This window comes from Marmota marmota, unplaced genomic scaffold (assembly GCF_001458135.2).
Source record: "Marmota marmota marmota unplaced genomic scaffold, marMar, whole genome shotgun sequence".
Taxonomy (NCBI): Eukaryota; Metazoa; Chordata; class Mammalia; order Rodentia; family Sciuridae; genus Marmota; species Marmota marmota.
This window is the reverse complement of record NW_025999977.1, coordinates 23,743,624-23,768,538: the sequence shown is the minus strand read 5'-3', so window position 1 is coordinate 23,768,538 and position 24,915 is coordinate 23,743,624. Positions and strand designations below refer to the sequence as shown.

At 44.8% G+C, this 24,915-nt stretch overlaps 1 protein-coding gene and 2 long non-coding RNA genes across 4 annotated transcripts in view; 2 read left to right on the top strand and 1 right to left on the bottom strand.

Moving 5' to 3' along the window:
- Epas1 (endothelial PAS domain protein 1) overlaps nucleotides 1-24,915 on the top strand; it is an 82,526-nt gene that overhangs the window by 14,829 nt on the left and 42,782 nt on the right. The window lies entirely within an intron of this gene.
- LOC125617181 lies at nucleotides 462-24,468 on the top strand. Its single transcript, XR_007348086.1, has 2 exons — nucleotides 462-8,602; nucleotides 22,372-24,468. It is a non-coding gene; the product is annotated as an uncharacterized LOC125617181 (long non-coding RNA).
- LOC125617182 lies at nucleotides 2,313-8,529 on the bottom strand. Its single transcript, XR_007348088.1, has 3 exons — nucleotides 8,519-8,529; nucleotides 3,011-3,016; nucleotides 2,313-2,462 (listed from the first exon to the last, which is right to left on the bottom strand). It is a non-coding gene; the product is annotated as an uncharacterized LOC125617182 (long non-coding RNA).

The window sequence follows — 24,915 nt, the reverse complement described above, 5'->3', positions numbered from 1 at the left end:
GTGCAAGGGCAGTGCCCGCCTATCTAGGGTGGCTGGATCTTTGTCTCAACATTATCATTTATTTTTTTAATATTTATTTAGTTATGGACTAACACACAGTATCTTTATTTATTTTTATGTGGTGCTGAGGATCGAACCCAGTGCCTCACACATGCGAGGCAAGCGTTCTACCACTGAGCCACGACCCCAGCCCTCAACATTGTCATTTCTTACGTTGTTCAGGTCTTAACTTTTCCCCAAAGTTCTCAATACAGATTAAAACAGTTGTCGTTTTTTGTCATATAGATTAAACCACTGAGGCACAAAAATGGGATCACCAGGCCAGAGGCTGGTCGCATCTATGTGGACAGACGCTCAGCCCCAGACTCTCTGCAGGACCCATGGTACCTTATTTTTCCACCATGCTGATGTTATTGTTTGTGTTGCTTGGCAGTGTTTACACCAGAGGAACAGGGGTCATTGTGTGTTAGTGGCATCTGGGAAAACACAACAGAGTCCCCAGGAAATGCCACTGTGTGTTCTTACCACAATAGCAGTTGCCGGGCTGGCAGTGATAGGGTGGGTGCCGCCCTTTCGCAGCAGGCTCTGTGTGTTCAAACACCTTTGCTGCCCCTCCACCCAGGCAGAGAGGGTGGGGGTCCTAGGACCACAGCCCCATTTCTGCCTTTCCCTGGCAAACACTCCCTTCACATCCAGGTCCTTTCTTCTTGGGAAATGTACTGTGTCTAATGGCTTCCTGTGGCCTGGAGGAAAGGAAAGTCAAAGGCTGACTAGCCAAATGACCACTGTGGTCCTCAGTTTATCCACCTTCAAAATGGACTAGTAGTGGGGAGCCAGACCAGAAAGGCTCAAAGATTGCCTTCTAGGGTTCCAGCTCCACCCTGAAGTGGTTTTCCAGTGGGTTCTGGTCCTGCCTCCTATTTCCAGGGGTTCTCCTGGGAAGTTCCAGGGGATTCGTGGGGTTTGGAAGAACTGCCTCCAATTCCCCTGTCCAAGTGGAGGTTCTGTTGCACTGGGAGTTCTTGTTGGGCCTGGTCCAGCAGGACCACCATGCTCCAAAAGGAAGTGGGCCAAGGTGTGATAGAGGGTGGCTGTCTCCAAAAGGGAGCTATATTAGCAAAAGGAGCCATCTCCTGACAGCCAGCTGCTGGGGTGAGGGAGAGCCTCTGAGCCAGGAGACTTGGCTCTGACTCTGACACCATCATGCCACAGCAGTCACCGCCCTCCTCTGAGACTCAGTTTCCACGTCTGTCAGATGACTCCTAAAGACTCTTCCTTGCCAATTGTATTGGGGCTTCAAAAATACACATTGCATGATGCCCACTACTGTGATACCCCGCCACACACACACACATGGCTCGGCTGCTCAAGGCTGGTAGCCATGTGAGGTGATTGACCTAAGCAAAAGTTCAGTGTCCTTCAACCTGAGGTAGTAAGAGAGAGAACTAAATTAGAGAAGTGGTAACCTGGAGAGAAACAGGCTTGAAATTACTGAATGAAGTCATGTCGTGCTGGGGTTGGTGGCGTGCTGTGAGTCACAGTGCAAAAGTGTTGGGGAGTCACCTTGAAGTTGGGCCAAAAAAGTAGAAATATTGGGACTTGGGTTTATCTGCCTTCTATCAGGTACATCAAGTTCTGGATGGCCACCCACTGGCCAGAGACATGAGGTAGCCGGCTCTCCTTTGCGGCTCTGGGAAGGCTTTCTGCTGGCTTTGGCCCCGCTGAGCAAAGTCCGCTTGTTCGCTGGAGTTCACACAGACTCCTTGCCAGGCCTGCCCAGAATCCTGTCTCCTCTGACTTCCTGTGCTCTTGCATAATATTTCCTTGCCTCTTGAATGGCTGGCCCCAGCACAGGGGCAGCTCACTGACGCTGCTGGATGGAGAGCAGGATGTGGAGGGAGGATGGCGACATTCAAATATCACCCACCGGTGCTCTCAGCTCTGGGGGTCAAGGGCAGCAGCCCCTCAAATGGTTTGGTGGAAAATTCTAACAAGGATGGAGTTAGACATGCTGTGGCGTATGCACATATACATTGGTCTCCATGAATCATCTCTCCTGTAAAACTGTTTTTAAAGTAACTAAGTTGTTTTCTTCTGATTATAATAAATGTACATGTTACCCATAAAAAGCCATAGAACAAGAAGGCATTCAGATTTTTAAAAATCACCAAAATTTTACCACCCTAAGATAACCACTGTTAACCCATTGGTGAATATACCTTCTTCTATATAATCAACATCGATACACAGTTACAGAATCTACTGTTTGACAGTGCATTTTCTATACAGCAGTCTATAAGAACTCTCTCTTACTAAAATATACTTGGATTTAATAAAGAGCTGTATTAAGTTCCACTTACAGATGTAACATAGTGAGACTCCTATCCACTGACGTGTTCAGGCTCAGAAAACAAGTGACAACCAGCCCAAAGATCATTTTTCAAACCTGAAAAGCAGCATCTCTCCTGCATTTATGACCAATGTGTTAGCTCTGGTGTCCCAGAAATAACTACAAAATAAAAGGTTGTGTGCCCGTGGAGGCCTTTCTCTAGGCTTAGAATAATTCACATGATTACATAGGAGGAGACTGCAACGATGACAGTTTCCAGGGCTGGGCCAGGTCTCACTTTGGATAAAACGATCTCCCAGTGTGGCCCATGTGTGTGCTTTAAGCAAGGAGCCACTAGCTGGTAGAACAAGTTTTTCTTTGGTGGCTTTCCTGTGCCCAAGATTTCAAAGATGCTGCATTTTAAGTTTTAGCTGGTTATTGCCCTCCTTGAATTTTGTGACACAATCCATATCTTTCAGAAGGTGCCCTTTACATACTAGTGTTCTCATGATATTGAAAACATTAAAGTGTAGATGGTATTCAGATTTGCTTATGGTTTGCAATAATTAAAACCAACATTTTATCAGTACAATGTTCTGTCTCACCTCTAAGAGTTGTATGTTTTTAAGGGTAGTGATCAGCTCTTTCTCCTCCCTTGCTGAAAGTCTGGTATAAATTTACAGGGAACTTCAATGTATGATGAGTCCCGTTCATTTTGGACTGAAGTGTCTACAGCCCCTGGCTGTTGTCTGTGATTTGCCTTTCCTGGGTTGATTTTGTTTTTTTAATTTAACCAGAAGTTTTAGTAGGAAGCTGGGTATAATTACTTACAGTTGGGAATTGCTTGTTAGGTTTACTTTTGAGTTAAGACAAATTTTTTTCCTAAAGCTCTCTGTTTCAGACTTTTTGTCTTACATCAAAAAGCATGATAATGCCAGGCAGTTTAAACACATTCATTTTAAAGCTCTTATGCATCTTTTAAAATAAAAATTTGCCACAAAAGTTGGCACCAATAGACAGCAATGGTTTTACCTCATTTTGTTTATGGTTATCTGCTGTCCAGGCAAGGGATCTATTACAACAATTTGCATAATTATAGTCTCTCCTTCCATTTATTCACCCTGGACTCCTTTTTCTAGAATGACTGGCCGGACTGTTATGACATCAAATTCCTTGACTCTGTCCTGAGAGATGAGGATGGAAATAAGAGAGAGAGAGGGGAAAAATTATTTTTTTGCCTTCTTTTCAAAGTTTTTGGTGTGTAGAAATTCAGTTGACTTTGTAATTGCTCTCCTTCCTGGCCATTACCTGATTTTGGCAGGGTCCTGGCCATTTGCACATTTGGGAAGTAGGGAGGGTCAACAACACCAAAGTGGTCTTCAGAATTATGAAACAGGACTTTGTTAAAATTGATAGGTCTGTACAGTGAACACGCAGCAGCTGTTGGCATGGCAACTCCTACGTGGAAAAGTGCACGCTGCTTGCAGATGACTTTTGCAGTGCTCCGTGTTAATTTGATAAATGGCTTTTTTAATAGTAGTTTGTGGGCTAATGGAAAGGTCAAAGCAAACCTTCATTAGCAGGAAGGAGGAGGGGGATTTTGAAGCCATGGGGTGAACACGCTGGAGAGCCACCTCCAATCTCCATTTCCAGCCCAGTGTCTCTTTTCAAGGCAGATAGACCTGAAGTGTGGCAAACCAAAGTACATTGGGAAACTTGTCTTCAAAGGATGCATCTGCTTTTATTTTAGATTTCAACCGTGGAGAGGCTTTTTATTCAAGACATTTACTTTGGGGGCTTAATGGAACAGTGCTGTGGAAGGTTTGCATTGTGCTCTTTTTCCTCTGGTGGTGGTGGTGACAATAAGGTGATAAACTATTTTATTATGGTTAAATACACATAGTATAAAAATTTCCATTTTAGCTATCTTTAAGTGTACAATTCAGTGGTGATAAGCACATCACGATGCTGTGCTGACATTACCCCCACTATATTTAATTTTTTTTTTTTTGAGGAACTGCCCTACTGTCTACCACAGCCGCTATTTTATACTCCCATCAGGGATGCACAAGTTTTCCCACATGCTCGTCCACACTTATCATGTTCCGTGTTTTAGATAGTAGCCATCCTAGTGGGTGGGAGGTGGTATCTCATTGTAGTTCTGATCTGCATTTCCCTAAAGACTGGTGCTTTGTCTTTATAAAAACATATTTTCCTCCCACCCTCTATACACATGGCCCGTGTGGGAATGAAAAGCATGGCCCCGTTGTTCCTGCCTGTGAGGCAAGTGACAATATCAAGTAATGATTCTTATTGGAAGTGAAAGGTGTCAGGGAGGCACCATATGATTACTCCAGCCAGTACAGCTACCTCAGTGGACCTGTTTCAATATTTGTGCTGTAGAGCAGGTGAAACTCTAAAAGAGAGGCCTTTGGGACTTCAGTAACTGAAACTCTATGAATAAAGTTTAACTAAGGCAAGCCCGCTGTGGGCTGGGTCCACCCTCATTTAGGGTGATGTGTAGGCATAAGTGTTCCTCTTCTTGGAGAACTTTCATTGTCATTATCTGCAACAGAAGCCTGAGCCCCATTTTGTTTCCTCTTCCTGGGGAGGAGATCACCTAAACATATTGCCAAGCTATATGATATTTTCTCTACTTTAAACAGTATACAAGCCCCCTCTTCTTCTCCACCCCCTATAGGTTCTTATGTTGGCAACTTGAATTTTGACAAGAAAGGAAAAGAAGTTAGAATTTATTGAGCACTTACTGTAAGCCTAGAACTTTGCTAGTCGTGTGTACTGGGTAGAAACATGGCTTCCATCCATCCATATAAGTACGACAGGGTTTGTAATTTAATATGCACCATTTGCAGCATGTTTCCAAATTGAACATGCATCAGAAACACCTGGGGGGCTCATGAAAACTTAGAGTGCTGGGCCTCAATGCCAGAGTTTTATTCAGAAGGTCTGGGAACTTGTATTTCTAACATGTTCCCAGGTAATACTGATGTTGCTGGTCCCTGGACCACACTTTGAGAACCATTGCTTGACATCTTACTTCACATCTCTTGGATAAATATACTTTTTAAAAATTTACAGATGAATCACTGAGATTAGTATAGAGGTCAAATAACTAGCCTCAGGTTTTGGACTTGAAACTGGAGGGTGAGGGGTTGGGAGAGGAGTGCTGCAAAGTTTCTGCTATTTCCTTACATCAAGAATACCCGATGAATAACATTTGAGCTTCCCTCCTCTGGTTCACCCGCAGGACAGGCAATATGAATCCATCCCAGCACCTCTGAGTCCAGAGGTGACCTTAGAATACTGTGCATGCTGCTGCCTATAGCCATACCTGCGTATCATGGGAGTTGAAGTTTGTTATCCCTAAGTTCACCTATTCAGCCTCTCTAAAATGGAGACTTCACCAAGACATCAGTCTATTGACAGCTAGAAAGAGGCCTTCCCCAAGCTCAAGTTCAGCCTACTTGGGAGAGAAATGGTTAGTGGATGGGTACTTTGTTCTAAAATTTCCATTATTTGGCACTAAGCTTGGTGATGGATGTACAGTAGTGCTCAATAAATACATGTTAAAAAAGGTCAACACAGTAGGTGCCAGAGGCAACTGTGTCCACACGTGATGAAATCTTTGCACCAGTGGATATTAGGAATAAACAAGATTGAACAAGAGGATAACACCTTGAATTTACACAGCACCTTTGTGTCCCAAAGTCATCCACAGCTTTACAACTTTTCTATGGTCTTAAAAAATGAGAGATTGCTAGAAAACAGACCACACTCATCAAGAGAATAATTTCTTTCCATGGAAAGCTGTGAATTACATCAGGTATGGATGCTGTTGTGTCCCTCGGACACTTGCTTATGTGTTTTCCAAAGGCAGCTGATGGAAGCCAAAGAAGAGCATCAAGCAGATCAGGAGTCTCCTAGTGTCACGTGAGTGATCAAAGTAAACTGACAGATTGTTCTGTCTTCTGAAGTAACCTAGCACTATCTTTCACAAGTTTCTACCAGCCCCACACAACGTCTGGCCCTCATCACCACCAACAACAAATATTTAGTCTATGGCAATCTCTTATCTCATTAGCTGTTTGTAAGCAGCTGGGACAGGATAAACTGTTTTTTTCATGTGTCTTGAGCTCCCTCCAGCACTTAGCAAGGCCTCTATGTAGTAGATGCTCAATAAATATTCATTATCTGAAAATGCAGATCTTACTTATGAAAATATAAAACCCAGGTATACATTGAAAATAAGGAAAGGTAACTTTGAGAACAGATTGATCCAGGGCTGTCCCTGGACAAACCAGGATATAGTTAGAGGGAACATAGATGTCCCACTTTGGCTGTGATATGCCCATGGTGGACAAGACTAGGGCAGACTGGTTAGAATGAAAAATGGTCTTCCTGAGGCAGCTACCAGGTGCCAAGGTTCTTCCACAATGAGATCTTATTTATTTATTTATTTATTTTGGTGCTGGCAGTTGAACCCAGGGCCTCACACATGCTAGGCAAGCATTCCATTACTGAGGTACATATTCAGCCCAGCAGTAAGTTTTAAAGCCATATATTAAAAGCAGTTATGTAAGCGAGAAATTAACTGTACCTTATAAAAAGCTTAACAGGAGAGGCTGAGTCCTCCGTTTAGAGCTATTTTCTTAAATGCCAAAGGTAGAGAATCCAAAACTGATTAATATTTCTGCTCTGAACTGAAAATGGATTGGGTTGGGGCCAGGCTCACAGCCTGCCCAGGTCTTCCTTCTGTCCCCCGTGGCTTGGGTCTAAAGGTTTTGCCATACTGCTGATGGGGCAACTCCCTATGGACAGAGAAGCTAACATGTAGGTATTTTCTAGAGCACTTTTAACATTGAAAGAAGAAAGAAAAAAGGTACAGTGTATCTCTAGGGTGGGCTGATCTTTCCAAATGTAGCAGGGGGATTCCTAAGGACAGGCCCCTGGATGAGCCCTCTCCCTGCCTCCAAGAAGAGAGAAAGGCTCCCTCCAACCCTTTGAACCCAGCGCTTTCTAAAAGGCAGTGGTCCTGGATGCTTAGGTCTGAGTCTTTTAAATAATAAGCATTGTGAAAACCATTCTTGTATTACATTAGAATATTTAATGTGCTTTGGAATTTTTAAATGGTTACTTTTGGGGGTAAGCTATTTTGCCTTATGCATTGGAGATGGGAGGAGGACGACCATAAAGCAAAATTCTGCTGATGTGAGTGTTTTCTTGGGTCTAAGGGACTGGGAGAGTCACCAAGGGTGTGCTTCATTTGTGGTAAAAGCCCTGATAGCCTCACTGTAATAATGTCCTATAGCCAGGTGAAGGCTGACATGACTCACTCTGGTGATGGCCTGGTCATGGTTCAGCTGAGAATCCAGGCAAATCTGATCAGTAGAAGGTGGTTGTATGGTACTAGGCAGTCTTTCCATTGCTCAGCAAAACTCTGGCCTGGGCCATGGTGGTGTCCAGAGGTGTAGAAGGATGAGGCTCATAACTATTTTCTTTGTTCCTGCTTCACTGGTACAGAAAAACTCCATTGGGGTAGGCACCCTTACTTCCAGTGTGCTTTATATCTATCCATAGCTGATGCATGGATGAAAATGTTAGTGAAAAACTTGAACTTCTGTTACCATGATGATTTCAGATCAGAATTCGTGTTAAGTTTTGTTTTGTTCTGTTTTTCCAAAACAAGGATGCAAAACATAGAAGCAGCAGAAGACCACTAGGTTTCACAAGTTTAGTGAAAACCCCTCCTCTTCACCCCATTTAAATCCTAAAAACAGAAAATAGTCAAGCTGTGGCAATCACTTCCTACAAAGAAAGCTGTAATCAGGGGTCTCAGCTGTTCTTCCCTAAGGGCAACCTGGCACAGCAGGGGTGCCATTTTGAATACTTAAGACAATAGTGACAGTCAATGTGAACTGGAAATGGTTCTGCTGCTGAGACTGGGACCTCCCCTCCAGGCATCAGTTGCCCCTGGGGATAACCCAGTTACCTTCCCTGTGGGAAACATTGGTTGCCTTCTCCCACCAGCACGGGGGCAATTTGTACTCCTGAAAGAAGCTGGGCATCGGGGAATCTGCTTTTCCCTTTAATCTCGCAGACCTCAAGTATCTAAGGAACTCAGACTTCCCTGAGAGGCTTAATGTAAGAGCCAGGTTGAGTCTTCTGCACAGAGTGAAAGACCATGGGGGCGAAACCATGAATGGGTGCAGAAAGGAGTGGTTGGATCACCTGCCTGGGGGATGAGCCTCCCATGTGACTTCGAGGTTGTGCAAGAATTGGGCAACATTTGGCCAGGGTGGGGAGGCCTTGGCATAGGTGTTGGCACTCCTGATAGATCTCTATCTCCTCTGTGGGGAAAAACAAGTATTAAAAGATCTGCACGGTATCTTAGGAGGAAGAAATTGATTGTCTTACTAGCCTTGCATACTATATTTGTCTTAAGTACCCACTGTAGGGAGGGCACAGTGCTGTAGACTCTAGAGAACTGCAGGAGTGCCTGCCCACAGAACTGACCGAGTGGGGGCCAGGAAGGAAGAAGACAAGTATACAGATGAATTACAAGAAGAGGCAAGGGATAGACTAAAACATGATGTGGAAATGGGGGAAATGGCTCTAGAGATTGTGGAAAGAGAGAGAGTGGTGGAAAGCATGCCACATTGCTTGAGCTCAAATCCTAGATCCACCTCTTAGCTATGGTATCTTTGATAAGTTACTAAAACACTCTGTACCTGTGTTCCTCAACTGTAAAATGGAGGTCACTGTAGTATGTACGTCAGAGGGCAGTGACTTAATTCACATAAAAATTGGTCTTAGCTCCAAGACCAGAAAGGAAGTGCTATACTGGTCTTTAGTTAGTGACTTAGAGCCTCCAGGTCTCCACATTACTTCCCTCATCTGTACAATAAAGGGATGAGACCAGATAAATGCTAACCTTTTGTTTATTCTAATGTGCTATAACTCTATGGTTGAGCAAATATTAATTGCCGGCCCTCTGCCCTAGTACTGTGCTAGGCATGTTGGAAAAGTAAGAAAAACAAAAGTAGAACGTGAGGTCCCTGCCCTCAAGGAGCTGTAATCTAAGTGAGGAGAGGACATTAATTAATGTACAAGAAAGTATTAGAGAATTAAAAGAATATTGGAGATTAAAAACAGAATTGAAAGAATATCGGTGATGTAGATCATAAGAAAATAGGAAGAGTGAGTTTATAGTAGTCAGAAAATTTGATACCAACCATCCAACATTTAGAACCAAGACTTTTGATAGGAGTTTAAAGACTTATTTGTCAAATCCCAGAACACTGAGGCTTGAAATGTTGACATTGCTATTTATGTTAAAGTTGAACTGTAGGAAAAAAAAATGTTTTTGAGATTTGAGATTTAGGTAGGACAAAGTTCACAAAACTCCTTACCCAAACAATAGTACAAACTGAAACTAAGAGGCCCAAACTGGTTTCCTATATATTCTTGGATGACAATTCCAGGAGAACATAGTGTGTAGCACAAAGTGACATCTATTGAGTGGCATGGGAAAAACCAATGCTGTACACTCCTAAGAGGTAACAGCTACTGTTGTTCTCAACCCCACCTCTAGAGGGCAGCACACAGAGGGGGCACTGTAGAGCCTTCAGGCCACAGTTTGATGTGGTGAATTTAGTTGGGCCTCATGCCTCCTAAACCAGCCCTCTTTATCAGGATGAATTTTTCTGCTCCCTAAACTATTCCTCACTAGCTAAGTTTTTAGCTCCCTAAGATAGGGGATGCTGGTACTCCTGCCCCAGCAGGTCTGCATTTAGGTTTTGAAGAAACTTGGCAACAGCCTCCAATTCCTCCTGCAGTCTGAATAACTCTCATTTCCTTGGGAGCCATATGCACATTGGCTTCTACAGGTGACAAGAGACTCCATACTTGGCAGAGACTGCTAAGGACCAAAAGAGTGGCATAGACAGTAGGTGAGGACACCATGACCAGGGATTGGCAGGAGTGAGCTAGGAGTCTGAGTGGACCTTGAAGAATGAGTAGAGGTTACTGTGACATAAGATGGGTGGAGGCATCTAGCTCTTCCCCTACCCCTGCCATTTCCCCTAATTACTCTTCACTAGCTAAACATGGGAGCTGAAAGGTCCATTTAGATCTGCTGCTTTATTCTGGGGGAAGAAGTAGATGGAAATGACAGATGAGGTCTCAACCATTCACTGACAATTCCAGCTCATCACCCAGGCAGTCAGCGATGGCCTGGCTAGATAGGCTAGTTCATGACATCCTGGCTTCAGACCTGCAGACCCAAAACCCTCACAGAGCTTTCTGCTAAATGTCTTTCCTAATTCAAAACCCAGAAATTCTGGCAAGACATGTCACTTCATTTTATTTACATAATACTCTCTGTGAAGGCACAAGTATGTATAGTTTTGCCTTGAAAGCACTCCTCTGTACCTATAGCAGTAAGTAATAAGGACAGATGGAGTCATGGTAGCTCAGGAAGGTTCAAGGGACACTGATTTGCTGTTCCCACCCCTTAGAGAAAATCTCAGAAGAGAATATTGAGAACGCAAGTCAGGAGGTCTTCTAACACCTTTTCTACAAAGTTTCACCCTTGTCTCATTCCCCCTTTCCTCCTCCTCTTCATTTGTTAAAAAAAAAAAGTTATTTTTTTCCAAATAAGTAAAATAGAATCAAACTTTGCAACCTCCAAATGTATGAAATAAACATTATTGCTAATAAGCCTCTGGGAAAGTGCTCACCTTTGAACTCTGCCAAGGATTATGAAGGAAAGAAAAAGTCTTAGGAACTTGATAGAGTATTAGAGCTTCCTGTTGTTTTTTTTTTTTTAAGTTGAGTTATATATTACATTTCTTTTCCTTAATAAGGGCATTTCAAGAGATCCTTCCTTGATGATTAGCCCAGGTCTCCAAGTAGAGACCTAAGGTTGGTTACTGACCCTGGTGCAGGGATTGTCACAGGGGTGCTTGGCAGCAATAGCACAGGAGGCACTGGCTGTTTCTAGAATGCTCTTTCTGAGGACTCTGTCTCTTCCCTGATGGTCCTTGCAAGGCAGAAGAGCAGGCTATCCTAGTTTGCAATAAGGAAATACCCAGAAAATAACAGGAAGATGTTCATGGGAAGCTGGCAGCAAGACGGAGGAGTCTCCCACTAAGGCAAGCTTGTTTGTTTCCTGGAGTCTCTGCCTGTTCATTGCCTTGTACTCTTCTCTGTAGGATTTCTATTAAACAGCTACAAAAACATTTTCTTAAAAAAACAAAAAACACCTCTGTGGTCTGTGTAGCCTCTGTCTGCCTCTATGGAATATTACACATTTTGATTTTCATAGCTACCTCTACACAGCCAATCAGGTCACCTACAGGCGTGGAGATGAATCATTCACAGAATGATTTAAATCCAACCAAGAATGTGTAACTGTAACTGCTAAACACATTCTGATTCCCAGAACATTTATGTCCTGTTTGTTGTAACATGTAGAGTAATATTTTGTAATATTTTGTCTCCCTTTTCTTGCAACTTTTCCCTCCAAGTTTCTATCTTAATGCTCTTAATCATGACAGAATTAAGTAAGACCTGCCATCCTGCCTCCTCCCTGTGATGGTGCCATGTCACCAGTGCTCCCCAAAAGAGTGTGCAGAATCTCCCATTTCTGGGTGGTCATTTCTTCTTGGCATAGGCTGTCTTTTCTCAGTCCCTGCACACAAAGCTAAACACATGGAGATGTTTCATGCACAGTCCCTGGAACTTAACCTTCTGCCCAGCGTCTGTTTAGCATAGATTATATTTTAAAATAAGCCATCCTGCAAAGCACAGTTTCCTTGGTGGCTTCGAGGTTTGTCTGAGGTTCTCCAGAGTTGGCAACTTATCTATGACCTCAGAAGTCTTGGCTCTGGCCAGGCAAGGTTTTTGCACTAAAACAGGCTCAGTGCCCATGGAGATAATCTCCTCTTGTAATATCCACACAATCATCTCATTGTCAAAGCACAAGGAATGCAAAAACAGAAGGAGTGCCACAATAGGGTTGCCCGTGGGTCAGCTAATCCAGGCGTCTGTTTCCGGCTGAGGGCACCTTGGGACACCTCAGGAGGGATGGTCTCAGTTATTGCCCTGGAGGTCAGCCTGATTGGTAAGGCCTGTGCCCCTACGACCTGATCACCAAGCCTGACACCTGCCCCATCTTCTTCCTAGCTTCTCCTGACTCCCTCACCACATCTTTGTCCTGGTTAAGTTCCATTTGTTCTTCAAAATCTCAACTGAGAACGCCCTCCAGGAGCCTTGCTTCTCTCCACTTTGGATTAAGCCATCCTTTTTGTTCCCAAAGCACTTGCTACTGACTTCTGAAGCAATGGGAACAATGACTTCAATAAAATCGAGTGCCTGGTGTGTGTTAGGCACAGTTCTAAGCATGTTGCATGTATATCATTCCTTTCTCATAAGAGCTCAGTGGGCAGAGACTTGTACAGTGATTGTTTTACAGTGCTCTGAGGTTTAGAAAAACTTAATAACTTGCCCGAAGTCATACAGTTAATGTGTGAGCCATAAGCCCAGGCAGGCCAGCTGCATCAGCCTGGCTCATGCCTCTTGGCCTGTCTGCTTGTCTGGCTGCCTCCCTGGGCTGTTAGCTCCTAGAGGGCAAGGGACCCATGCTCCCTCAAACTTCAATGCCTGGCTCAATGAAGTAGGCACTCACTAAGTGTTCAATAATGAAAGCTGAAGCTCACCAATCATAAATACCAGCTGGGATTTAAAATCCAATAAGCCATACTTTTTACAAAAATGCTGAAATGCAAAGGAATACTTGTTTTGGCCAAGAAAGGGTGGCTTTTCAGAATTCCAGTTGCTTCAGAACTTTCTTCTAGGTAGCAAAGAGCCATGGGGTTTGGCACACCGCCCTGGGGCAAGAGCAGTGCATTTGTGAGAATCTCAGTGGCCCTTAGAAATTGCTCCAATAAAACCAAAGCTATGTCTGACATTTTCAAAATAATTAAGGAAAATGAGCAGGAAGATAGGAAAGACAATTTCTTAGTTGATTCCAGAGAAGCAACTATCGTCCTCTATCCGCTGCAGCAGGACTTAGAGTGTTACCGACACAGCTGAGAGCAACTTAGGTGAGCCTCTGGGGTCGCACCCCGCACACACACACTCAGGTCTCCCCACACTCAAACTCATCTTCCAAATGGTGTAATCAAGCCTGGTGCTGCCTCTAGGCCTTGGGTACTTCTGGGTGGTTTTTTTCCCTGGGCTTAAAGTCTTTGAGGCTGACTCATGTGAATTATTGCTTTCCACCCAGAATTAGCTGTGCTCCTGCACTCCTGCCTGGATGTACAGCTGTTTATGGGCTGGGCAGAGCTGAGCATGCAGGTGGCCAGGGGTCCTCTCCTGAGCTGTCAGGGCAGCGAGCATCCTAAGCCCAGAAACCTGCCACTGCTTCATAGGCTCTGGAAGGAGGTGCTAGGGGCTCCGCTTGGCCCAGGAAATGGGTGAAATGCTAAGCCTTTTCACCAGAATCTCTTGAGAAGTGTGGCCAGTTCCCTATCACCTGTCAGCATTAATAAGCAGAACTGGTGTATCATAGGGAAAAAAAAAAAAAAAAAACACTTGTTTTCTCTTTGACTGCCGAGCTGGATAATGATGTAAAAATGACATTATCTCTAATAAAAGTGATTTGCAGAGATCATTGGCAGAACCTCAATAGCAGAGATTTGCCATTAGCACGTTCCAGATAAGAGAAGCAGCTGGGATCTATCAATCCCTCCTGTGGGCAGAAGGTGGGGTGGTGTTGGGTCTGGTGGGAGTTGAAAGTTGGGGAAACTGATTTTTAAAAAGTTGGAATTTGGGCTAATGGAGAGTGTTTATTCCAAAGTATGGGTTATTCTTTAAGCCTGCTTTCTGATATTTAGGGTTATCATTGGGTTTAAAATTATTTTTGGTTTTACTTAATATTTTTGTATTCAGTAGCTTTTGTGGGAGGTGGGGGGGGTGCAAGGAGGTGGCTTGTCCTGTTTTCTCACTTCCATATTGCATCGCCAAAGGTCTGGAACCCTGGCCAAACCCTGCTATCTTCCCTGCCAGAAACCTAATTCTAAGAACGGCTCCTACATGTGTGAAGGAAAGGCCCTGGGCGATGGGTGGTATTGGGCAATAGATTGTTCTCTTATGTCAAGGAGGTGGGATCCAAGGCAGAAACTTCCCTGGCCTCTTGGAGAAGGGGGCCACCCTGTCTGGACTTGTTCACCTATGTCAGTGGGAGCTGACTGGCAGCTGGCTCACTGAGCACACTGTGATGTGGTCAGCAGGCACAGGCAGCTACTTCTACACGCAAACGTCCTCAGGATATATTCCCTGGGGACAGGAGTCAAAGGCTGCTAGGTAACCTTTGATAGATGCAGTCACCATTATTCCTCATTATTAATCCACTTTCTACTTGGAATCAGCAAGACTTTAGAACTCTGCAATATGATTCACTGGTAGGGGACCGTAGTAGTCTAGTCTTCACTCTAGCTGGCCATACCAGTTTGGAGACACCATTGCTCTCAGGGCAAGGTACTATGGTATGTAAACTTGCCATTTTGCCTGTGCTCTCTGGGGAGACCCTAAAGATAAGGAATAGCAAAGGGCTAAAGGATATCAAGTTTTAAATGTGGGAATGCCACACTGGAAATGGCTTGGGGAGAGGGTAGTGGGCTAGTGAGCTGTTCCTCTCCCTGAGGCCTGGCTGGAATGACATCTTTCTTGATCAGTGGTGAAGGAGGTGAGGGGCAAGGGAAAATAGCTGGAAGAGAGGGGCTAACATCTGTGGAAATAAATAAAACCCCATGGAGTTTGAGAACCCCAGGCTGTGCCCTGGATAAAGTTTGTTTTTCATCCCAAGGGTAACATTGTGATTTGCCGCTCAGCAGGAATGTCTTGCGGAGGTCTCTGTGGACCTAGCCGGGCTCCAGCCTGTGGCAGCCCAAGGGTCGCTGCCATATTTAGAGCTTCTAACAAAGGGATTCATTTTCCCTGGCTTTGGTGCCAAATAAAGAGAGGTTCTCATACTTGTTGTCCAGTGTGGCCAGAGCATGGCCAGCAGAACCCGGGTAGAGCCTGGTTCCAGCACTGCCTACCACTGGCACCTCAGCCACTAATTAGCCTCCTCTGTCCTTGGCACCTTGTAGATTCTCAGCACAGTTTGCGTAATGAAAGCATTCTCCCCATGCCCACTGCTGCCTTGTCCCCCCCGCTCTCTAGCCTGGCTTCTGACTGCTGCTGCCTGTCATTCCCCCAGCAATATCTTTGTCCTTGTCCTCCCTCCTGGTTACTTCCCCACATCCTGCTCCTCCTTCAAGTCCCCTGGGGCACAGAGCTCTGCCTGTCTTTTCCAGCCTCACAGACTTGCTCTTCTCCAACTCCTCTGGTGTTGACTGGCTATTAGGCCAGTCCTCCAGAACGTTACTTCTCTGCAAGCTCCCTGAGGTCAGGAATGTCCCACATGCCAATCTACTGTTCGCAGCAGCCCCTGCACATGGAGAGGGAATCAGATTTCTTGAATGAGTGGAGGAAGGGGCTAAGCTATGGCTGGGGGAAAGTACAAACCTATTTCCCAAATTGCTCAGTGCTACCGTTTGTGAGTGTGATAGTAATTTGGGGAAGACTTTTAGCATTTCCCGTGGCTTTTGATGACCTTTTTGCAAAAGGATGGAGTGAGGCTTCCTCAGTGTGCATGGCCATCTCGCCAGAGTAAGAGAGGTCAGAATTGGGAGAAAGCAAGTCATTGCACTGTGACCATGAATCAGACCCCACAACTCTGGACAAGTCACCATGTAAATCAGCCTCCAATCAGAGTTGTTTATAAAGGATATCCAGGATAGATTCTCTACCAGCTGTTTCCTTTCTGCTTTCATTTTTTCTTGCTTTCTTGTTATTTTTAAAATTTTTTTAATAGGGCAGGGAGATGGGGTTATGGGATGCTGATAGGAGTGAAAGATTCGTGGGATTTCTTCCCCCTCTTCTCTTGCAGTTTTGAAATACTTCAAATACTAGGCACCAGAAGTTCTGGCATCAAATTGGGATTAGTAGGACAGATCCTAGGATATCTCACCATTAGCATATATGATCAAGTATCAGTCCTGTTTAAAGGCCAAGTAAATGTTATTTTCTTTGAAATTAAAGTGTCTGAAATCAAGAGGAGAACTGGCCTTGAAATTATATTCTGGACTTGAAAAGAGTTCTCCCTGACAGTTGTCCATTCCAGTTATAGCCTTTTTTTTTCCACCCAGAATGTCTGACGACATTGCCAGGGGAATTTCTGCCCCCTCCTTCCTGAATATACCCAGTGCTGGCCCCTGAGGCTGCTCAGTTCTGTTTTCTCATGACACGGTGATTATTTTTGGCATTGCACATATTTTCTCTAATGTTATTATTACCTCCCCCGCCCCTTCTTAGTTGCCTTTTGAGGAGCAATGGGTTTTTGGCAATTGCGTGTAAATCAGAGGGTTAATTTTAGTTTGGTATGGTGAGGATGGGGTGGGAGGGGAGGAAGGAATGACTTTTACTTTTGCGCCTCTGCAGCACCCCACCCCCACCCTAGAAGGAGAGGAGTTCCTCTGGCCCCTGCTCATGAAAGAGCTTGCTTTAATTGGCTCTGTGCTCACCATTCATGCCCTGCTGCAGGACTTGAGGATATGGCTATCTGGAGGTGATGCTGGGGGCTGCACCTCAGGGCTGGCATCTTAATGACTTGACTTGGCCAGCTTCAGAACAGCCCCATTCAGAGCAAGTTCACTCCCTGTGCAGTTGGCTCGTTCAGCCTCTGTCCATAGAGTTCTCTTGTTCACACTGCAGGAGGAAATGGAGATTTCCAAGTGGGAAGCTGCCTTCCCAACACTTTAACTCTTCCCTGAGGGGACGAAGAGCGGCAGAGAGTGAATTCAAACCTATGCTGGCCCAGCTGCAGCCCTGGGAGTGGCGTGGCGTGGGGCCTGGGTTGGGGCTGTGGGCCAAGGCAGCTGGGGTACTTTTTCTTTCCTCCCTGAGGTGAAAAGGAGAGTAAAAGACCACTTGAATTGTCCTTAAGATCAATTAGCAGATATTTGCCCAGTTTGTCTGCCCAGAACCAAGGCCCTGTAAAGGGCCCACGAAAGTAGATGATCCATGTCTATGCCCCTACAGTCCATCCAGCAGCAGGACGTTTGCACAGAAAAGCCAACAAGACAGGGCAGCCTTTAATAAGGGTGGGTGAGTAATGTGGGCAGGAAGTGCCTGGAAGAAGGGAGCTGGGATGCTGGTGTCGGGTGGAGGAAAGGATGCTGGGGTGGGGGGTAGAGCATAAGCTGAGCCTGAGAGATGGGTTTTCAAGAAATAGGAAGGGGTGAGATAATAGAGATAGGAAAGACACAAAGGAGGAAAGATATATCAAACAAAGAAAGGTGCAGAAAGAATAAAACTCTTCCTGGCAGAAGAGAAGACCCGACTTAGACTCCAGGTGCCTCTGGATAAGGATGGCATCAGGGCAGCACTAACATTGCCACATGGCATGTCCATGGTGTCTTTGGTCCCAATATCTCATGGGTCCCTGGGTTTCTTTCCTCTCAAAGTGTGAGGCCAGAGCAGCAGCAGCGCCCGAGAAGTTGCTAGAAATGCAGAACCCCAGGCTGCAGCCCAGGCCTCCTGTATCAGAAACTGATTGGAACAAGATCCCAGGTGATTTGTGTGCACAGTTAAGTTGAGAAGTGCTGGCCTATGTGACTCCACAGGCAACCGTCACCAGCTTTAGTTCAGATCCCAGCTTTTATTCAGAGTTAATAAAACATACACTTGTTCACACACACACACACACACACACACACACACACACACACACTTATCTTTGAGCGTCTCTGTGCCAAAGACTTCCCAGATGGAAAACTCTTATTTTAATTATGTGTAGGATGAGAAATCTTAGGAAGGATCTAGAATAGTGAATGAATTTGAGGAATTTGCAGAACAGAAATCATTGAAGTGGCTCTTCTCCAAGGTCTCTGCTTGTGCTTTAGAGGACACCAAAAGAACAGAGGGTGGGGTCCTTTCCCAGAAAATGTGTGGCCTACTTGGGGTTGAAATAAAGGGAGAGCCACCCAAACTGACTGTGCAGGATGGAATCTCTGAAGCGAGATTTTCCCCAGAGAAGGTAGGTGAGGCCTTCCTGGAGAAAATGGTCTTGTGGGATGAGGTGAGAGAGGAGCAGCTTTAGGCCAAAGAGATGAAGAGGGGAGTGTTCCAGGGAGCCTGTGGAGCGGGTTGCAGCAGAGTTGAGTCTCAGGTGCTGTGGGGGTGGTCACTTGCTCTCCACTGCACTGCCCAGAGTGCCATGCTGTGGAATCTGTTTTACATGTTGGACACTTTTTTTTTTTTAAATCCTTTTTTTTTTTAAACTGCTGCGCAGTTTTCCTAGTTGAAGACAGTGTTGTAGGAACACATGCAGGATGGTTTGAGCCAAACCACAGATCGTTCTGTTGGTTGCTTGTGGAATTCAAAGAAAGAAGGCTGCTGGTGAGCAGAAACCCTAAGGAAAACCCCCGGATCTGATCTAGTAACCACTTGGGCATGGAGAATACCTTCAGGCCCAGGGCAGTGGCCCTAAGAGTGGTCCAGTGGGAAGGAACTGCTTACCTGTGGCATCTAAGCACTTCTAGCAAACAAGTGTCTCCTCTTTTCTTTCCAGATATCTTCAAGCAAAGGAAAACTATCCCTCCCAGGGCTGCTTCACCTTTGAAGTTCTAACCTGGGACAAAGCTTTTCCCTTTTGCTGCTTCCCAGGTCAAGAAGGTTTATTTCCACAGTTCCATAAGGTTAAGTGTCCTTAGAGTGCTTCACCCCCACGTGCCAAGGTCAGCAAGGTCCTCCCGTCCTGCAAGAAGGAACTACTTATTGCCATTTAGGGGAAGGTTGCCTAATTACAAATGAGAGTGTGGGATTTAGCATCAAATGATACAGGTGTGAGAGCTGGCTCTGTCACTGGATCAGCCCTGGGTATGGGCTGACAGACATCCTTGGGGGATTTTTCCTGGTGTGTCACTAGGGATGGCCATATCTACCTCACAAGACCATTTCAGGATTAAACCAGAGGCAGTCAGCTGAGAGTTCTTTAATAAGAGGGAAGGATTGCCTCTGGTCGCTGCTGGATGTAACAGCAGCAGCAGCAGCATCTCAACTTGCTGAGGTTCATTAATCCCTTAGCTGGAGTCTGTGTGGTGGGGAGAGTTGGGCAGTAGTGGACATCACAGGCCACAGAGGGAAATGCCTCTTGCCACTGTTTGCTTTCTGTTCCTTTTATGGGGGGAAGATGCCACCAAGCCTTCTCTAGAAGTAACCACACAGGGTATGGGATGGGTGTGGAAGATGGAAGGAAGAGGAGGTCCTGCTAACCCTCAGGTGGCCATCTTCTCAGGACTGGATTAGTGTCCTTGGAAACCTCCAATTTCAGTACAGCTGGTCATCTCTCTTCAGATGTTTTAACTTGAATACAAGGAAAAAGGAAGCCTGAGGAGCAGGTGCCTAGGGAGGGAACAGCTGAGCCAAGGCCCAAGGAAGAGTGAGCACATTCTGCTTTCCTTCCCTCTGTAGCTCCTCTTCTGGGCTCTGCATTCAGTAACGGTGGCCACGGTTCTCAGGATGCTGAGGTTGCCAGATCCATCTACTTGACTTTCACAGGGCGGTCAGCGTGAGGCAGTGGTGGGGAGCTGCAGGAAGTCACACGCATGTCAGTTCTTACGATAAATAAATTAGAAAGCAATACCTGGTGCAAAGGTAGTCAGTATGATGTTATTTAAAACAGCTAAAAACGGAAACCACAACTGAAAAAATAGTAAGGGAATAGTAAAATGCATTATGATCCATTACAGTATGATATTGCTGGAGGTTATCAACATTTTGAAAGAAATTTTAATAGTATGACATGATGTTAAGTAAACAAAGTATAAATACAGTGAAATGTCTTTTCTTTATATCTTTCTGTATTTTCAAAGTTGCCTACACCAAATATGCATCACCTGTGTCCCCATCAAAATTTTTTTTTTAAAGAAAGAAAAGATTTATTAGGAAAAGCTGGGTTATGAGTGACATAATGCAGGTCATTTTCCAATTGAATGTCTAGCCCAAGTTGACAGTGAGTTTTCTGACCACATGTCCTTGAAAAATTCAGATCTTAGGAGTTTTATCCCACTTCCATGTATTCCCATTACCTTTCTAAGTCTCAGCTTTCCTTCTCTCTAAAATGGGAATAATGACGACTGCTTCTTCTGTACTACTGTGTGAGAGATTACGTATTTAGAGATTTATTTATAAAGTACTTTACAAACTGTAATGTGTGTTACAAATGCAAAGTGTATTATTCACTAATAGGTTAAATAAAAAGTGCCCTACTATCTTAGTCTGTTCAGACAGCTCTAAAATGCCATCAACTGGGGACTTAGAAATAACACAGGTTTACTTTTCACATTTTAAGAGGCTGAGCAGTCCAGAATCAAGGCAGCAGCTTATTCAGTGTCTTATGAAGAAGACCCGCTTCTTGGTACACAGAATGGCACCTTCTGGCACCTTCTGTGTCTCCTCCACATGGTGGAAGGGATAAGAGATCTTTCTTGGGCCTCTTTTATGAGGGTCATGTTCCCATTCATGAGATTCCACCTTCATGCCCTAATCACATTTCAATTACCATTGAATTGGGAGTAAGGATTTCAACATATGAATTTGGCAGGGGAACACAAACATTCAAAGCAGAGCGCTCCTTAGGGCTTGGGCTTGATGGAACCGAGCATAGGCACAGTTTGTCATGGTTTCTTCTGTCTATGCAATTTTCCCAGCAGAGCTGGGGACTCCACATGTCCTCAGGTGATGTAAGGAGCTGGGTATCTGCAGCCCCATATGGGCTGCTTGGTAATTGAATCTGTTGCGCTCTTCTCCAAGGCTGCCTGGAACAGAAGAGGCCAGCAGATAAGCATCAGCAGTCAGCCCCAAGCAGAATTGACCATTAGAGGGCCAAGTCGGGGGAGACCCAGACATTACTGTCAGCTGTGAATGCAGTCCAGGCCACTGCTCCAGGGACTGTGACCCTCAGAGTATGTCAGGCAGCTGGGGGCTCAGCCCTGAGAAGGGGCACTTGGGAGGTCAGGGTATGAGACACGTCCCAGACCTTCTCCTTCAGGGAAGGGGCAGGTGAAAGCCTCTGCCCCCACTTGAGCCACTTCAGCCCTCTTGACTTCTCTCTTCTTTCTTCCCTCTTGAAGGACATTTGAGGTTCTGGCCTGTATTATTAGTCTTCACTTTCAGGACAGAGACCAGGACCGTCACAAAAGCTTATATATTTAAGCATATTGATGCCTTTTCTCCCCTCATCCATGTCTGTCTGATCTGCCCCATTCCTCCTGAATTTTCTCATGTGATATCTGCTGTTGTGACTGCTGTAACAGGGATACTTTCCCTCCCCTACATATTGGAGGACCCTCCCTAATTGCTGCTGCCTTTGGACAAACACCAGAATGTTTGCAGAAAGTTGGCCCCTAAAACAACCCCCCCCCGCCCCCCGTCTAAAACATTTCTCCATCCTTTGTAATTGCTCTCAGAGCTAAGACTATTCTGAATACCTTCAATTGTGGCAAAATTCTATCACTGGAGGACACATTTTATCCTTAACAATCACAAGATCCATCCTCAGTGTAGTCTAGTGACTAAGGGGTGGGTAAACCCGAAAAGATTGTTTGGAGTTTAAAATAATAATCTACAAATCTGTGTGATTTCTCATGTGGCTCCGACATTAACAGTAAAAAGACCTCCCAAAATATTTGGAGCAGTGGTCACTTCACCAGAATAAAGTTAGAGCCCTTTCCTGGAGTGGCCATTTGAAAGGGTAGCCACATTTTATGTGACATCTATTTCAAATCTCTGTATTATTATTTTTATCTCCCTCTTTCTGTAGTTGTCACTATTGGTAAAGTGATGGTCCCACCAACTGCTAAGTCAATTCCTGTTTGTCTGGACATGGTGAAGGTGAACACAGGGCATGGCAGAGGGAAAGGGTGTGGTTAGGTTCTAGAAGTAGAACTGGGTTTCAGTGCCCTATAAATGTGTGATATTAGGTCCGAAATTTGTGTTAGTAAACCCTCCAGGTGATTCTGCTGCGGGCTAGAATTGAGAACCACTGTTCTGTCAGACTGGGACCAATAACACTGCATTTAAGCGAGGATCAAATGGAATTGTCTAGGAAGTGCTCTTGCTCCAGTGCTCCATGAATGTCAGTTTTCTTTTCCTCCTACATCTTTGAGAAAACACATAATATCGCTGTTTACATCTCCAAAGATACTTTCCTCCAAATTCTACCAAAACAAACCTCCATCAGCAACAACCTGCGTTAAGTTCCTGACACTCAGTTTGCACCCTAGAACTATCAAATGAGAAATATTGAGCATCAGTCTTTTTAAGGCTTCTCAGCTGATTCCAGTGAGCAGCCATGATTGAGAACCATGGCCTTGGCTCTGCTATAATTTAATCTGTGAAGCAATTGACTGCCAAGGACGGGGGCCACCAGAAGCTAGGTGTTTCTCCCGTCAGACAGCCCTCGTGTTGTAGCCACAGAGCCTCATCGAAGGGCCACTAGGTCCCTCCCAATTGCATTTGATCTTCGCTTCCTCTGTTCACAGTCCTCTGTTAGTGGGCTTAGGCTTAGAACTTCGCTACCACCCACAAGACCGATCCAAGCTAGCTTAATTACTTCAGTCTGTCTCACTGGTCTGCTGAAATCCATTCTGCTTCTAAGTCATTTAACCTTATGGGACAATGGGCATATGGTTTTGATACCCTGATAGCCATGGTCATTAAGCGTGTGAGTCCTAATCACTCTAAAGGTCAGGAGTCTACAGCTAGTTAAGCAACCAGACTCTCTGGTACAGCTAGTGACATCGGGGACCTCTCCAGGCTGTGTTCACCTGGAGGCTAGAAGCCAGGACCATCTTGACCAAGAGCAGATTACTGTCAATTAGTGGCTCAAGCAGAATCCATAAGCCACACTTGGAGCAAAAGTGTGGCTTGAACTCTGGGCAAACTCTAGGCAAAAGACATTTCTCCTGGGTGAGTATTAGCATATATAGTGGGCTCTTCATATTCTCAGGTTCTACATCCTCTGATTCAACCAACCACAGATTGAAATTATTTGGGAGAAAATTGTGTCCCTAGTAAATAGGGTGCAGACTCTTTTTCTTCTTGTTATTCCCTAAGCAACACAGTATAACATTCACAAAGCACTCACATTGTGTTGCCATTCTCAGCAATCTAGAGATGATTTAAAGTGCATGGAAGGGCATCTGTAGGTTCTGTGTAAGTGCAACACTATTTAATACATAGGGCTTGAGCATCTTTGGATTTCAGTGTCCGTGGGAGTAGGGTCCTCCTCTGACATTGAGGGACTGCTCTGCCTACTGATGTTGTTGGACAGTCAGTTTTGATTCATCTTTTTTTGACTGACAGGTCCTAAAGTGGTTGCTTCCTTGCATCAGGATCAAATATTTCAGAATCATGTGGGTTTCCAACTTGGGGAGAGTCAGCATAAAATTATGCATAAAAACCTTAAGGCCAAAAAAAAAAAAGCCACACCCCAAATCAGAAACTGCTTGTTCCCCAACTGTGGTGTGATTAGATACTGCAACAGGGTTGTTTTTATGGAGCACTGTGGAGTCACATCTGATTACACCCACCACATACCAGCCCTGCACCAACCGGGCTGCCTCTGAGAAGTCCCTCAGCACCAATTCCTTTTCTTCCTCACCCCCTGTTTGACCTCCGAAGTTGGTTCTTAACCCTGTTCCTGGGGTTCTAGGTCTTTTCCTAGGCAAATAGGTGCTCACTTCGAGTCAGAGCTGCCCCACTCCCTGCCCCATCACGGGATTGTTTCCAAATTTTAGCCCTCCTCTTCTTCTTATAGTATAAACTAGCATCCTATCTACAGGAAAGTATCTAACAAACACAGCACTTGGTTGCAGAACAACTAGATATGAGACATCTTTTAGCAAATCATTTAATCTTTCTGAAACTTTACGTTCTCATTTATCAAATGGGGACCAGAGCTCCTGTCTCTTAGAGTTGTTATGAAAATCAAATGAAATACACATGTGCAAAATAGTACTTTCTGAACCCCTAAAACATTATGAAGGCATTGTTATTGAGCCTTCTAGGTCCAGCCAAAATCTGGTCTTCCTGAGTATCCTGCCCAGATTTGTTCTGTAACCCTCTAGAGTATGTGTGGCTATGCTCATTTCTGTGGTTCATGAGATATTTCAGGTTGTTGGTTCCCTTTGGGCCAGCATATTCTTGGAGAACAAAGAGTTGTATATCTTATTCGCTCACCAGGTTCTCATAAACACTTCTGTGTGTGCATAAGGACACAGTAAACCAGGACCAGATTTAGGTCATGTGCTCCATATGCCAAATATTGTGTAAGATCTCCCTGTGGAAGCAAGAGAGCCACTGAGAATGATAGGAGGAGGAACTTAGGAGAAAAAAATAAATAAAAACAATTTGGAGTAAGCAATTTCTGAGCCTTTTCTGATGATTTATAAAAT